Consider the following 16,973-nt stretch of genomic DNA (forward strand, 5'->3'; position numbering starts at 1 on the left):
AACATTTAATGACGGGTTTGCGGGAAGTGTTGATTGGCGGCTGCAACACAACAGGAACTCCAAAAAGTTTACCAAGGTGCAGCTCCAAGTGAAACAGCGAGCCGTGACTGTAGCTCCAAAGACGGCGATTTCGATATTAAGGGCCGCCCAGGTGAGAGAAGGTCAAACAACTTCGAAGACGCTGAATTGGAGAAGTTGCTCGATGGGGATCCGGTTCAAATGCAAGAAGAGTTAGCTTCAGCATTGGTGGTTACCCGCCAAGCCATGTCAAACCAACTACATGCACTTAAGATTATTCAAAAACAAGGAACTTGGATTTCTTATGTTTTTAATACCAGGAGAGACATGAAAAAATGATACTGCTGCTTGACAACGCTCGGCTCCAGGTTGCCAAACCCCATTAAAACCTACCGGGAAAGGCTTAAATTGGAAGTCTGTCGAAATTGACTTGATTCTTGGTAAGCATCACAAGATGAACAGTTTTACCGTAATGGTATTCGAGCTTTGTCAAAAGGATCGGAAAATGTTGTGGCGAGCGAATACTTCGAATATTTGTAACCAATCCCAAAATAGAATTGAATTTTCATTAAAAATAACAGCGACAACTTAGTGGAGTACTTAATATGTGGCGCAAAACCTCCAGTGAAGTCATCGCGAACTTGCCTCAACCGAGTCGTCTGTTAATGACATTAACATTGAAATAGTTAAAGAAACAGTGCTTAAAAATTGTCTTGTTGGCGTCAGAAAGGTGGCAGAAGATCTCACATTTCTTATGGATTAACTCAAAACATATCGGTTAATATTTTGGGTATGAAGCGTGTGAATATTAGAACTAAAACCCTTTTATTTTTTACAAAATGAAGCTTTATATTAATCAAATGACTGATAATTACTGGTAACTGTCTAAAATTTTAGCGAATGGTGTTATAAAGTCGGTCAAATATCCAGGGTTCACTATAAATTCGTTCAACTGACCCTAAAAACGATGAATAAGGAATACTACACGGCCGTTATGAGGATATTCGCATTCCACGTCAAGCAATTCGTCATAGATTTTTCAGCTCGATGATGAGGGTCTCAACGACGGATCGAGGGTTATCGCTGAGTCACCGTTTTTGCCGACTCTTAGTGACTTTTTTGTTTTCGAAATTGAAAAATTCGCTTCAGAGACGCTCTGAGTCCATTGAAGCCATTAACAGACACTTACTGAAAACACTGAAAGCCAACTATGGGTTATCGTAAGTGTATAAATTGGATTTACTGTTGGTAACTATTTATTGGCTCAGGAGCTCATTGTGATAATGAAGATTTGTATTAGGATAAGTATGTATGTTTATAAAAATGTTTTATGTTTTCTTTTTGTTAGTCCGGATCATTTTTGATCAGTTGATATGTAAAAACGTACATTTATTCTTTATTGGCGTCGACACCACTTACGAGGTTATAGCCGAGTTTACAAACAAAAGAACGTATATTTAGGGATGTGAATATGCCGAAATTCGCATTTTTTCCTTTTTCGATTATAATTAATTAATTTTCTATACAATAATTGAGGAAAGCTATAGGCAAAATTAATATCAATTTTACCGGCTGGTTCGATAGACAAACACATATTTGAATTCATAGAAAACACGCCTGGATGTAGCTAAATACACAACGAATGTTTTAAATTTATGGCCAATCACCAAAATTACACACATCTGTTTTATTAAGTGTGTGCTCGGTCTCCACAGAAATAACAAAAATCCAATTGATCCGAAATAAAACAACACAAATCATTTAGCAGCATATAAACATGTCCATACACACATATGTACATATATAATATGAGCAAACACACATTTAGATATGTATATGTATGTATGGTTTATGGTAAGTGAGCGCAGCCAACCGCGCTCTGCATATTAATTGTTGCTATTTGAGTTGTTGCTGACATGACAGCGGCCAAATCGACTTTGAAAGTTTAACAAAATATTTACATTGTGTCAGCTGTGGCATGGCTGGCGGAACGCTTACGAGGGCTGCTTAGCTGTTGATGGCGTTCCATCGCTTTTCGGTTGCATGTCTGCCGTCGCTGTGGTCTAATAGGCACATACACATATGCACAGATGTACATATATGTGCCTTGCTATATCTATTGTATGTCAAAGGAAATATGTGAAAAATTGTACAAAATCGCGTGTGTGACTGCTGCAGGCCAAGGAATAGCGGCGACACGAGCACTGCTAAACATGCAACACAATCAATCAAATCAATCAAATAAAAGCCACCAACACAGGCACGCGCACCAAAGTTAAAAAATATGTACTAACAAGAAAAAACAAAACAAAAATAACAACATTGTTTGTGCATTTATTAAATAAAGTTAGCTTCATGGCAACAGTAGCGCCGCAACCGAGCGCATAAATTGTGTGCAAATCAACACAATCCTCGCAACGCTATATAACGGTAGACAAATGGCGGTTGATGAAGGGCTATGCGGGCTGGCATGAATGGTTCGTTGGTTAGACGATGGTTTCGGATGTGCAACAGATGCAATGGAACGTGAAAAATAAATTGCACTATAACATCAATCCTCGCCGCTGTTACTGCCACCAGCGGCAAAATGGCAGCGGCGCTCTGCCGGCGAGTAGAATAGAAATATAATAACGCAAAATAAAAGAATGCAAATAATGCCAGGAATCGCTTTATATTGTGCGCACAGAAATCCCAGAGGTAAAATTTGCAATGCGCTGGCGAAAATCCTTGCGAAACATTTTTATACCCCTTACACCGAGTATTTTATGGTGGATGGAGCTATGTGTAGACGTTCACGCACGTGAGGAAAGTTCTCTGAGCGCCGTTCATTTACGGGGGGAGTTTTGCCAGAAACGATTCTTTTACATACGGTTCAAGCAGCACAGGACTTCCGGTCAGAGACCAAGTATCCTCTGGGTAGACAAAAAATATTCGCTTGAAGGCTACAGCGAGAAGGCAAAATATCCTTCTCCAGGGTTATGCGCTGGATGTGGGACCCGCCACTTAAAAAACCATACCAATGAAAAAAAGAAACCAGCATCGGATGAGAGATCCCTCCTTTGATGACGACCCCTGCAAACGGGTAAAGGATTCCAGGCATGCACCTGGAATGTCCGGACCCTTAATTGGAAAGTTGCCGCTCTTCAGCTGGTATAGTAAAGGTTGACATCATCACCGCCGAGCGAAAGACGGGAAAAGAACTGACGCAAGTAGGTCCTCGTGGCATTTGCTACAGTTGCGAAATGAAGGAGCGCAAATTAGGTGTGGAATTCATGGTAGTAGAGAGACTAGAATTCACCCCGGTGGATGAACGTCACAACGGTCGGTAAATTCAGCCTTCATAATGAAATATGCCCAAATGGGTTGAGGCTGATGGGCTTCACCGGGGACCGAAATATGGTTATCTGTAGTACTAGATGCCAGCAAACCTGGCTGTCTCTGGGTCGAAAACCCACCAACCGAATCGATCACGTTGTGATTGAGGAAAGACATGTCTCCAGTGTTTTAGACAAGCGTACTTTCAGAGGTCCTAATATCGACTGGGACCATTAACTTGTTGCAGCCAAGATTAGCCTGTCAACAAACACAAGGAAGGTACAACGTCGATAAATTGCAATTACAACAGACAACCGAACGATTTTTTACTCGACTTGCACTCCTCCTCTCTGTGAGCAGTCATCAGGAACTTGGTATAATGGAACTGTGGGGCGGTATTTCAAGCTCCCTAAGTATCGCTGCAAATGAAATCATTTGTTTTCGGAAAGGACAACAGAACGATCGACCACAACACGTGCTGGAAGGGATAGCTACCGAGAGCTGATGAAAGAAGCCAGAAGCATTTCAAGACAGAAAGAGAGGCTGAAATGCGTAAGTATGAAGAACTAGACAAGTGGTGATGCTCGAAATTTCTACGAAAAATGGTGTTCGAAATGTTTCAAGCATATTCTTGTAGAACGCCCACAGGTGATCTAGTGACTGGTGCCTTAGATGAATTGCTAGCGAGCTATTCAAACGGCCAAAGAACTGATAAGGTGCGGCAACAGCTTCTTTGTGGAATACAGTCGGACGAAAGCAAGCTCGACGATTGGAATTTAAGTGTGCTCTGTCCAATCCACAAAATAGGAGACCCCATAATCTGCCCCAACTATCGGGGGATAAACCTCCTCAACCAATCAACCAAAATATTCGTGGTTTATTGAACGTATTCTTTGGCCGAGCTGAATAAAGCTTTGAGGCTGTAAAATCAAACTAAAACCAGTATATTCAAAACGTACTGAGATGATGATGGAAAAGACCCATGAAAATAAGATCGACACACATCACCTATTCGTCGATTTCAAACTGTTTTTGACAACACGAATTTAATACAATGTTCAAAACAATCTCCAAAGCCTAGTAAATTACTGTTCGCGATTGTTATCACATTTTTTGGTTCAACCTAGATGAACGGTTTCGATTTTTTTTGAGGTTAGAATAAGTAGTCATGCATTAGTATTTGACAGATCACGTGGGATTTCAGACATGGTGTCAAAGAGAAGGTGTCTTGTTTGCTGTTGACATTCTTCATCCATCTGAATAGACTTACTAACGCATGCAGACTTGCATAGATTTAAGTGCATTCGTATTTACCAAAATCAGTTAAATAAGGTTTTCTCAATGGCTAATAATACTGATTCCATGATTGTTTTGGGAGATTTCAATTTGAATGGCTACGTATCATGCAAAATTGCCGCATTTGATGAAGAGCAACCATTCCTATTAGTACTGCCCATGCATGTTTTAAATGCACTGTTTGAAATGGTTGGAGTTGGGTGGAATCTTAACCAAATTAATTTAATTTCAAAGATGCTGTTGGACGCAACGTTACGGTGAATGGCGATCGCTATCGTTCGATGCTAACAAAACTAACTGAACTTGGTTGACATGTGGTTTCAACAAGATGGCGCTACATGCCACACAGCTCGCGATTCTATGGCCATTTTGAGGGAAAACTTCGGACAACAATTCATCTCAAGAAATGGACCCGTAAGTTGGCCACCAAGATCATGCGATTTAACGCCTTTAGACTATTTTTTGTGGGGCTACGTCAAGTCTAAAGTCTACAGAAATAAGCCAGCAACTATTCCAGCTTTGGAAGACAACATTTCCGAAGAAATTCGGGCTATTCCGGCCGAAATGCTCGAAAAAGTTGCCCAAAATTGGACTTTCCGAATGGACCACCTAAGACGCAGCCGCGGTCAACATTTAAATGAAATTATCTTCAAAAAGTAAATGTCATGAACCAATCTAACGTTTCAAATAAAGAACCGATGAGATTTTGCAAATTTTATGCGTTTTTTTTTTTTTAAAAAGTTATCAAGCTCTTAAAAAATCACCCTTTATATTTGAGCTCTTATGTATACTACTCGTAGTTTGGCGTCCTCAAGCCAGCATTTTTGCAGCGTATAAGACATAAGGAATATGTGGAGTTGCATAAAATTCAGCGATACCCACGCCAGTTGCATACTTAAATTGTTTAAGTGTAATAAAACATATTTACATATGCACCGTTTCGCCAGTTATTTGTAGCTTAAGTGCATTTTACGTCAACGAATTATCACATAATCTTTAAGCTACTGGGACAACAGGCAGCTAAGTATGTGTGAATCAGCTGATATGTGGACAAAAGCTTAAAGTTTGTAGAGAAGGCTTGGAAAAAATGGAAGAATGGTTATCGCTGCCTTATTTCGCGAATTCCAATGTTTGAATAAACTGAATATCTTTAAGCAAAATATGTGTACTTTATATTTTATTTGTTTACGAAACTTCGAGCTGAATAATTTAGCAAAATTTATATTCAAAAAATATTTGTTCATCAAAGACCTAATAGATTTTTCAAGTATTATTTAGTTTCACACATATTTGCTGAGGAATATTTACAAATTTACATTGCTAATTGATGCAAAAATATTTCGAATTCGCCAACTGGTCCCACAGTCCATTTAGTCATATCCGCTTGTTTGTCACACAGTTATAATATAAGATATCAATCTGAAGTGTTACAGACATATTTTTCTTTTATAGAAGCTGCTCGTTCGATAGAACCACCGATATCGGCCCACTATAGCATATAGCCGCCATATAAACTGAACGAACAAAAATAAGTTCTTGTATGGACAACTTGTTTTTTTGATGAGATATCTTACCGACCTTCGGCATAGATTATTGACCAAGCCAACGGTACAATCTCCGGAGAAATTCTTCAAATCGCACCACTAACTGACATACAAACTGCCATACAAACTGAATCATCAGGAACAAAATCTTGTATGAATATTCCGCAAAATATTTAAAGAACGATGAGACTGTACTTGAAAACTAGCACCGTAATAAATTTATTGTCACAACTTGATTGAGAAATACTTGCTGTGCCACAAACTACAGGTTAGCTAATTAACGGCAAATGTTAGCCCAAATATATAGAAGAATATTATAGCCGCAAAGACATTGACTGCCTCGATGATTACTAAGCGGTTTTTCATGTGCTACAGCCAAATTGATTGATCATTGATAAAATATAATAAAAAACAAAAACCGATTGACAATCATGCGGCAATAAATAATAAATTAATGATAATAAAAACGTAATCGCATATGTATGCAAAGAAATTGCGAAAACGCGTCAACGTCAAAAGCGTCTAGGCAAAATACATTTCAACAGCTGAGATATATATACATATAGATATGTATGTATCGATATATGGGTGTGTTTGTGTATGCAATGAGAGTCTGTATGTTAATTAATTGCTTATTTCACTTTCAGCCAATGCAAATTACACTGCTCGCTCAGACGTACAATTTTGATTTGCAGGCAATCGACCAAAAACGGCTGCCACGCTACCAGACAGACAGCCAGACACTCACACAACACAGACAGACGATCGCAAGCGTCGAACAAAGAGAAACGAACACATGCAGACACATCGTAAATTTACATACGATACCCGCTCTGCCCACCCAATCGGCAGCCTAGCGATCACAAATTTTCCACAATTGATAACAAGAAGAAACATAGCAAGAAGTGTCTGATATTATAATAATACGAATAATATAGTACTTAAACGGTGGTTAAACGTGCAACTTCCAAAATTTCGAAAACCGTTCTCAAATTTGCTCCACAAGTGGAGCAAGCTACAGCTCTATCCAAAGAATAAGTTCAACCTATCTCCAAAAGATAGGTGCAAGTTATCTTCGTAGAATAGGTGAAATAAAAACTGTTTTAGTCGAAACTTCACACAACTTTAAAATTTTTTCATCCGAGCTTCGAACACAAGACCCGTTGTGTAGTGGTTATGCATCTAGAACTCTCAGCTACCGCTTTAACGAGTGCAATTTATGCAAAGACACAGCCAAGACGTCGATGATGTTAATAGCGCCTGTGTTGATGACGGTAGTTACGACAAAAAAAACGAACGTGACTCGATAAACACGTCACACAGCGTTTTCCTACAGACATTGAGTTTACCAGTTACAACCAGGCAGTTATATTGCAACGCTCTGAGCGCCTGGGCGAACGAGTCGGTGAGTTAGCTGCTGTTCATAGAAAATGGCAACGCTTGATATTTATTTGCATATTATTAGAATTATATAACTTTTATGTATGTTCAACACATACGCTTAGTGTTGGTAGCCAAGTCGACAGTCAGCAAGCTTTCAGCTTAGTTTACGCATTCAAATTCTCAATTGACAGCGAAAAGTCTGACTATCTACCGACTTCCTCTTCTAAAGTGTAGCCGTTAGTCCGCTTTGTGTTAAAGATATTTGCGCTTCAGCTTTGCATTGTGCTTTGACAAATGTGAATTCATAGTCCATATTAACGGTATTTGCATATTTTTAAGAATATGCACATATTTAGAAAGGAACACTTCCCCAGCATGCTGAATGGCAGGAAAGCATAACACCAGGATATGATGACACCCCCCAGGATATGGAGCAGACGTTCTCATCTAAAAATAACAAAGCGGCGGGGACCGATGGAAGGCCGAGCTGTTCAAATACGGCGGCGTAGAACTGAGATCTTCTCAGAAGCGGATATTTCTTGGAAGAATATGGTCGAACGAAAGCATGCCCGACGATTGTAAATTGCTCTGCCCAATCCAAGCCTTTTCAAGAAATAATAAAGTCCATCGTCAATAAACTGATTTGACTTTATCAGTGTGGCTTTAGACCTGGAAAATCAACAACTGACCAGATATTTACCATGTGCCAAATCTTGGGAAAAGACCCGTGAAAAGAGAATCGATACACACCACCTCCTCGTCGATTTCAAAGCTAATTTTGAAAGCACGAAAAGGAACTAATACGGCTGTGTAAAACGTTAGGATCGGAAAGGACTTTCCGAGCTGAGCTCTCTATGGCGCGACTTCTTCAATCTTCTGCTGGAGAAAGTAATTCCAGCTACAGAGCTGAATAGAGAAGGTACAACCTCCAACAAGAGTGTATTAGTGCTGACGTAAGTCGATGATATTGATATCATTGACCGTAACCACCACGCCGTTAGTTCTACTTTCTCCAGACTGTATAAGGAAGCGAAGAAAACGAGTCTGGTAGTGAGCGAGGGCAAATCGAAATATCTCTTGTCATCAAACAAACAATCCTCGATCTCGTGACATTTATCGGATCAGTTAAGTGGTTTTAGAAATTTTTATTTTTAGTATTAGAGGCTCTCATGTCGTCAATTTCTGGACCATAGGTGGGTTCCAATAAACAGCAGCCAGCATAAAGCCATTTTTGATTAATATTTTGGTTACAATATTAATGTTGAAGTATATAATATATGCTCGTTAAGAAACAAGTTGAATTGGTGAAAGAAGAAAATATGCATAAAAATCTCTCAAATATGAAACTTCTAACAAGAAATTTGGCTCTGCTTGCTTCAAGGTTATGTACTTATATAAATACAAATATTCATTGTCATTCCTTAACAACTAATCGCTAACAATTTTTAGGGAAGTTATCTAAAGAGATAAGTTTATTTTTGTAGCAGATATTTTGCCGAAATAATTTAGGATTCGAACGCATTGTTATTTGGCGTTAATTTCATACTTCCGAAAGAAAAAAATACTCATGTGCACACAGAGGTTATCTTATCTTTAATATTATTGCTTTTATTTATATATTTTCCTTTATTTATCTCAAACGCAGTAATCAGCACAATTCATTTTTCAACAAGGCCACCGACAAACCACCCCTCGCTAGTGTCCCGCCCACCCACTCGCTGCCGAACACAGACAGTAACCACTTGTAAACCAACCGGCATTGTCATTATCAACGAACCGCCACCGCATCGTCATCATCATTCATGAGAAAGTCGACGTTCGTTCGCTCATCCGCTCGTCCGTCAAACTGTTAGTTAGTGATATTATTTTATATTATTTTTTTATTTATTTGATTATTACATACAGACAGACATGCTATCGTGCGTTGCTTAATTCCTACTGCGGGCGACTGAATGATTTTGTTTTTGTATGTACATGCACAAGCATGCACACATCTGTAAACAGTTTGAGGTCAATGTGCTTATAAAAACACTTTGATTACATTTCGCTCCGCTTCATTTCATTTCATTACACTTCGATGCAGTTCGTTGATATTTCACTCGTTAAGTTGTGATTTTTATTTATTTATTTTCGTTTATGAAGTATTTTGCAATTAAATTGGAATTTTTAAATTTTAATTAAATGTGCATTGGCATTTTGACATCGAGCATAGCACAAAAACATCAAAAACAACAACAAAAGCTCGGTAGTGACGCATTCATGTGTAATGAAGAATTGTTTGTTGCTGCGCGTTCGTCGAACGAGAATCGCTCTCGTGCAAGCTGTTGAATGAGGTGAGTGTATGTAAGTATGTCTGTGTGCAATTGCACGTGAATTAATTCACAAAATTTTGGTTAAAACGTTTCTTGTTGTTGTTGTTGTTGTTGGCGGTAAACAGGTGTGTCTCGTGTACTTCTGGTTTACGTACATATGTATATATATTATTTATATACATACATATGTATGTGTATAGATACATGTATGTGTACCAGTACAGTCGTGTTCAAAACAATAAAAGAGCCACGTCAAATACATATTCCGAAGCTTTTTTCTTAAAGTCGTTCTGGCCATTTCCACGAACGAAAACAAAAACAAACATGTACAGAAAATACTTTGTGATGACTGAAGGTCGCAAAAAATAAAAAAAAAATGTATGGTAACCCTCAGAAACTCAGGGATAGTTACTCATAAATATAAGTACAAATATATTTTAATATGATAAATTATTAAAAACTAAGTTCCTTGAAAATCCTGCTATTTTTCAGAACACCACTGTATACAACACCCCCTGTGACTAAACCGGTTGTCATGCTTTAATTAAAAATTCTGTACACAGGCCGCACAACCACTTGTTTTACATTCACATTTCGTTTCACTGCAGCTTCCTCGAGACGCCACTTGTATTTTAACTAATTAAATTATCTTATTGAAGTGTTGCAAAATCCTTGGCAGGTAGAATAATTAATCTATTTCTGAAGTGGAGGAAAACATGCGTAGCATATCTAATTTTGAGGTTCTCATATACAAAAACACACATATACGAAAATTCGAAATGTATACGATGGCATTCATGGTCAAGGGGAGCAATCAGATGGAACGCAGGACTTTGCGTTGGCCGTATTTTTATATTCGAATTTTTAGCAATGTAACCAATTAAAGTTTGTATGTTTTATAAAACTAGAAGGATTTGGAAAGGCATAACATTACTTGACATCATTATAGACCTTCTTTCAAATGACATTTTTACACTTTGAAATCCCCGCCAACCTTACAAGGCTGTGGAAACTGACGTTGAGCAATGCCAAAAGCTCCGTCAAGATCGGGAAGCACCTCTCCGGTCCTTTCGACACCAAACGATGCTTCATACAAGGCGACTCCCTATCCTGCGACTTCTTCAATCCAGAAGTGGAGAGAATAATTCGAGTTGCAGAGCTGAATGTAGAAGGTAGGCTTTTATATAAACTAAAACCTAGTATATCTTAAAACCGGCACTTAGCAACACATCTAAGTACTATTAATGCCATTTAAAGCAATAGCAATCCTAAAATATCTCAAAATATTTATATTATTTGTTCTTCTTCTTTCACTTGTACACATATTTTATTTTTATCAACAACAGCAGACAGGAACAAAAGCAAGCAATGCAATATTTGATATTAGCTTTACGTACCACATCACAGGCTGTGAAAAGTTTCTCAATTAGTTTGTTTAGATTCCTTCATTTTCCACACAATTTACGGGTTTTTGTTTGCCGTATCGCTGCCATTGGAGGAATGCCAAACACAAAAGCGAAAGAACGAGCGTGTGTGGGCGGAAATCAAAACAAGCAGAAGCTTAGCGGCGCATGGCAACAACAATTCTTATTTTGGACACATTCTCTTTAATTTCATATTAAATTTGATTGTAATCTCCGATATTAAATTTTAAAATAAAATTTTACTTTTTCAATTACCAAAAGTTGATTGCTGTATAAGCAAAAAAACTAAAACAAAACACATTAAACAACAAGAAATATGTTTGCGTGTGTTAACGACACATTTAACAGTCTCGATTGCTAAACTTTTTTATGAGCTCTTGAGTGATTTGACGTCGCATTGACAATCGCAGACGGGGGCACACCACTTTACTAACTATTTCAATGGCAATTATACGCAAAATTTATTAGCATCAAGCAAGGTTATTAGGAATAAAGCCGAAAACAGCTGCATGCGGTCACACACTTGAAAAGAAATCAGTTGAAATATTTATTATTGAAAACTTGGGAGAAATTAAATAACAATTCGTGGAGAGTCGATTCGGCGCCGTTTGCAGCAACTCGGACTGGTGTATGGAACGACTAGGCGCATTTTACGTTGAGATCTTAAATGAAAACGTATAAAAATACAGCTTCCCAAGCGACATCGCCTCGCTCCCTGGACTCTTGAAATGTTCCAAGAAGATCCGACGTTTTCGAGCCAAATTTTATGATGATGAGGCCCATTTCCAGCTCAATGGGTATGTAAACAATCAAAATTTCCGCATTTGATAAGAAAGAGCAATCTGAAGATATTCAAAGGCTGCCATTTTATACAGAAAAAAAGGTTTGGTGTGGTTTGTGAACCGATTGAAACATCGGCCTATATTTCTATAAAAATTATTCAAGTAAAGATATGCAAGTAACGAACAATAGTGACTGTTATCGCGCCATGATAATCGACTATTTGATGCCTGAAATTGAAGCTCGGAATCTCGGTGACATTTAGTTTCAGCAAGACGACCATTTCCCACAACACATAATTTGACTTTTGGGGCGGTCGGTTAGCCACCAAGATCGTGAGATAGCACACGGTTAGGCTTTTTGCTGTGGGGATATGACAATCCCGCTTCGATTCAGGTTTTGGAGCGAAACATCACGCGTATCATTCGCCACTTATCACTTGAAATGCTGGAACGAGGCATCGAAATTTGGACTCAACCAATGGATGAGACGTAGCCGCGGCCAACATTTGAAAGAGATGATCCTAAAAAAAAATGTCCAAAAACGTTTTTTCGATTTATAGTAAACATTCCACATTAAATTTGAAGTTTTTTTGTGTAAATTTTTTTTTTGTTTTTTTAAATAGGGATCCTCCGTCAATCACCCTACTTGTTGACTTTCGTGTTGTTACTAGTATTGTTGTTAAAAGTCATATTGCAATTTTTTACTTCTATTAAACAATTTAATACGCAACACTTCAGGATGATCTAATAATATAAGGAACAAAGACAATGCAATATAAGAATTATTTTTAATTCTCTTCCATAAATTTCTTATTATATGTTATTATAGCGAAACAAAATTTTAAATTAATAAAAAATAAGAAAAAAATTCCGATGCTAAAATACCGCAAATAAATTAATTTCTTTCACCAGAATGGAGTATAGAGAATATTAGGTATGTCTACTGAAATATCTGGTATTTTTAGGTATTATTATTTTAGTATTAATAATAATCAAAAATTTAATTTAAAATTGTTTTTTTAGAAGTAGTAATTTACTTCCAACAGCAATATGCACGATAATTTAATTAAATTGTGTGCTGTGAATTTCATGCATCATCCAACTTAAGCGCATATTAAGCATTAAAGCCGAAAACCACCAGCGTTGCCGGCGTAAAACCGCAAACAAACATAATACAGTCAGCGAAATTGCTGTAACTGGCGGCGTTGACTTCGTTTCATTGTTGTAATTTACTCATATTGTTCATAATCATATGTACATATACATATATGTATGTAGATATAAATGTGTATGTCGTTATATGTAAACAACCGTTATGGTGCTGCTTGTTTTCTCAACTTTATTAATAATTTGATTTTTTATTGCTCTACAGTTGCCGTGGAATTGCATTATTAACGCAGCAGCTGTTTAACATTATACACATGTATTGCATGTGTGTGTGTGTGTGTATAAGCAGGCGTTAACACAATCAATTACAAACACACAGTTGTCGGTCAATCGATCGATTCGCGTTGCTGCCGCCTGCAGCCGGCGTGGTCAGGTGTAATGCGATTTTAACACAGTTTTTCACAATTTGTGAGCTTTTTACTGTTTTCACTGCCATTTACTAGGCGCTGCAGCGAGCGATGTTTGCTATTTCGCTGCCGCACGGCAATTACGGCAACTTTCCCATAAGCTTCACAGCACCTAGCTGCATACACATATAGATAGAAATAATTTGTATATCAGGGTGGGTAGGAAATAATATTTTTTTTTCGTGCTTCGAAATATATGTATGTTCCGAGACATCTCTACAAAAGAGTCTCTTGCGAGTTTTTCTATTGATTGATTATTTTAAGACATTTTTTTTTCTTATTTATAACTCATTGAGAAAATAGTAATTTTAAATTGCAAGACTCACAGATTTACATATAGGAAAATTACTGCTCTACAAAAAGTCTCTCTTTTTATTAACTTTTATTATATTTTTACAATTTTTTATTTTTTTTAATTATTTTTAATTATTTTTTATTATTTTTTTTTTTTTATTATTATTATTTTTTTTTTATTATTATTATTTTTTCAAAATTATTTTCCTTTATTCTTTTTTGTAAATATTTTTTATTATTATTTATTATTTCTTTGTCTATTAATAATAAAATCAATTTGTTTTTTTTTTTAATTTTTAAACATTTTTTTATATTTTTGATAGATTTTTTTAATTATTATTTTTTATTTATATTATTTTGCTTTATTGTTTACTTTTATTATTATTTTCTTTTTAATTTTTTATTATTATTTTATTTTAATTTTTTTTATTTCGCTATAATTTTCTTAACATCTTTTTAATAAGTTTTTATTAAAATTTTTTTTTGTTATTTTTATTTATTTTAATTTTATCCCGTACAAGCTTATTTTTTATTTTTTAATTATTATTTTTTTGATAGATTTTTTTATTTATTTTTTTTATAATATTTTGCTTTATTATTTACATTTATTATTATTTTAAAATTTATGTTTTTTTTTTAATTTATTTATTATTATTTTGTTTTAATTTTTTTTTATTTCGCTATAATTTTCTTAATATCTTTTTTATAAGTTTTTATGAATTTTTTTTTTGTTATTTTTATTTTTATCCTTATTTTTTAGGTTTTAATTATTATTCTGTTTTATTTTTTTTTAATTTTTTATTATTAATTTGTTTTTTTTTTGTATTTCTCTTTGTTTTTATTTTTTATTTTTTTTTTTATTTTTTTTTATTATTATTATTTTCGGTTTTTTTTTATTTCTCTTTGTTTTTTATTTGTTTTTATTATTTTTTTTTATTAATATTTTTTTATCCCGCAAACGCTTAATCGAAAATTATACAGGAGCTTAAAGCTCCTGCTTAGAGCTTAAATTTTTAACAAAACTAAGAGCTTTCCGATGTTTTTTGGTTTTCATTTCACTTACAAAAATATCTTAAGTGACCTTTTTCAGAGCATTCAATTTTCTACAAAATCTACGAAAAGAGAAACTTTTGAAATAGTTGGAAGCGAGAGATGAATTTTTCTAGTTGATAAAATAAAAAAACTGTAAGACGTTTTCGTTACATTTAAAAGGTTATAATTGTAGCGATTTGCATGGAGACGTCTCAGAACCTATTTTCCAAAGCACCAAGCGCGAAAAAAAAAAACTTTTTTTTGACCCACCCTAATGTATATACATAAGTAAGCTTATAATTACATATATACATAAGTACGTCCATAATTAAGCGCTTATGCACTATATACATACGTACATACATACATACGTACATACATACATACTATCTCCAGTGCCGTGTCTCCTACGTCAGCGAAGGTGGAAAGTTAACGCTTTTTACTATTGCCACAGTAAAGCGAAACGTAAATAAAACGCTAAAAATAATATACTCGCATATACATGTGTAGAAAAGAAAAGCAACAGCTGCGTTGTAAAGCAAATTGTTAGCAAATTTGCCCATTAATTTTTAATTAATGAACAAAACCAAAAAACAAAAAAAAACATGAAAAAATTACATTGCGAGTCACACAACCACATAACTACATACAAGTACATACAGTACATATTTATAAGCACGAATGTTATTTACTCATTTATATATTTGTTTACTTTGCGATTTAATGAAAAGCGCCAGCGTATCTTATTGCCGTAAGATATTTCACGCGCCCACAAGCGTCGCAGAACGCAAAAAGGCGTTAAAGTTCACAGCGAGACACAAATGTGCTTATTATTATTTGCATTCATTTAAGAAGTAGTGCAAATTCGTTTAGTTTGTTAATTGCGCGAAGATTAACAGCATTGGCCATTTGCCATTTTGCCACTTGGCAAAGCCATGCATCAACAAACGCATGTTTACCTGCTGCCGGTGCTAATTACAATTAACGGCAGGGCAATTATTGCTTTCTAGCGCCGACCATTAAACCCACCGCAGTATTTAATACATTGTTGTTGCCTAATGCTATAAATAAACTTTCTAATCCTATGCTTGTAGGCATGTGTGTGTGTTTGTGTTAAATTATTAACAAAAGTAAAATCTAGTCCATTTTTGTTAATGATCTTAAGTCTCCCTCTCCGCAGTCGTAAAACCTGAGTAGTTATGCTTGGTAGAGGCTAAATCTTGCCACTCGCACTACATAAACATTTAGTGACAGCTGACGGCTGACAGAGTGACAGATCGAATAAAAACGTCCAAAGTATAACATATGGAAGCATATAATCGACAATTTGGTAATGGTCATATAGAAAGTGACTAATAACCACAAGTTAAATGAAAAGAAATTTAAAGCACCTAATGGTGGAATTTTTGGGTAAACTGGTCATGAGTAGATCCCTGGTAAACATAAGACATTTTCCTTAACTTCCAAATTTATAGCAAGTAAATACTCTTTATGTGTATTCTGTATACTGTAAAAGAACTTGATTTTTATCTTCAGTTCGTATGATAGCTATATGATGGAGTGGACCGATCTAAAGAATTTCTGCGGAGGTTGTATTGTTGCTTTGGGGAATAATTCATGCCAAATTTCGTGAAGCTACCCCTTCAAATAAAATTTTTTTCCATACGAGGGCTTTATTCTAATAGCTAAGTTTGTATGACGCTATATGATATAGTGGTCCGATCTGAAATTTTTTTTCGAAAATTGCAATTGTAAAATTGGATAGTAATTTATGCCAATTTTCGTGAAGATATCTTGTTAAATAAAAATTTTTTTTGAAAGGCATTCACTTTGATAATTTGAGTTTTCCAATAAAGATAAATCTAAGTATCGTTGCGGCCATTTTTAATATGTCTTGCTCTATAATTTTCTTTCATTGTATTCAGTAGTGCTTACAATTTCGTCATGGAAAGATATACGCGTTTTCAAAATATTCAATTTTACTATCAAAATAATCGTT

The 16,973-nt window shown here is 35.6% G+C and overlaps 1 protein-coding gene across 3 annotated transcripts in view; it reads right to left on the minus strand.

Annotated features, from left to right (window-relative positions):
• Positions 1-16,973, minus strand: part of LOC105227140 (cyclin-dependent kinase 14) — a 335,072-nt gene that overhangs the window by 218,125 nt on the left and 99,974 nt on the right. The window lies entirely within an intron of this gene.

This window comes from Bactrocera dorsalis, chromosome 5, assembly GCF_023373825.1.
Source record: "Bactrocera dorsalis isolate Fly_Bdor chromosome 5, ASM2337382v1, whole genome shotgun sequence".
NCBI lineage: Eukaryota > Metazoa > Arthropoda > Insecta > Diptera > Tephritidae > Bactrocera > Bactrocera dorsalis.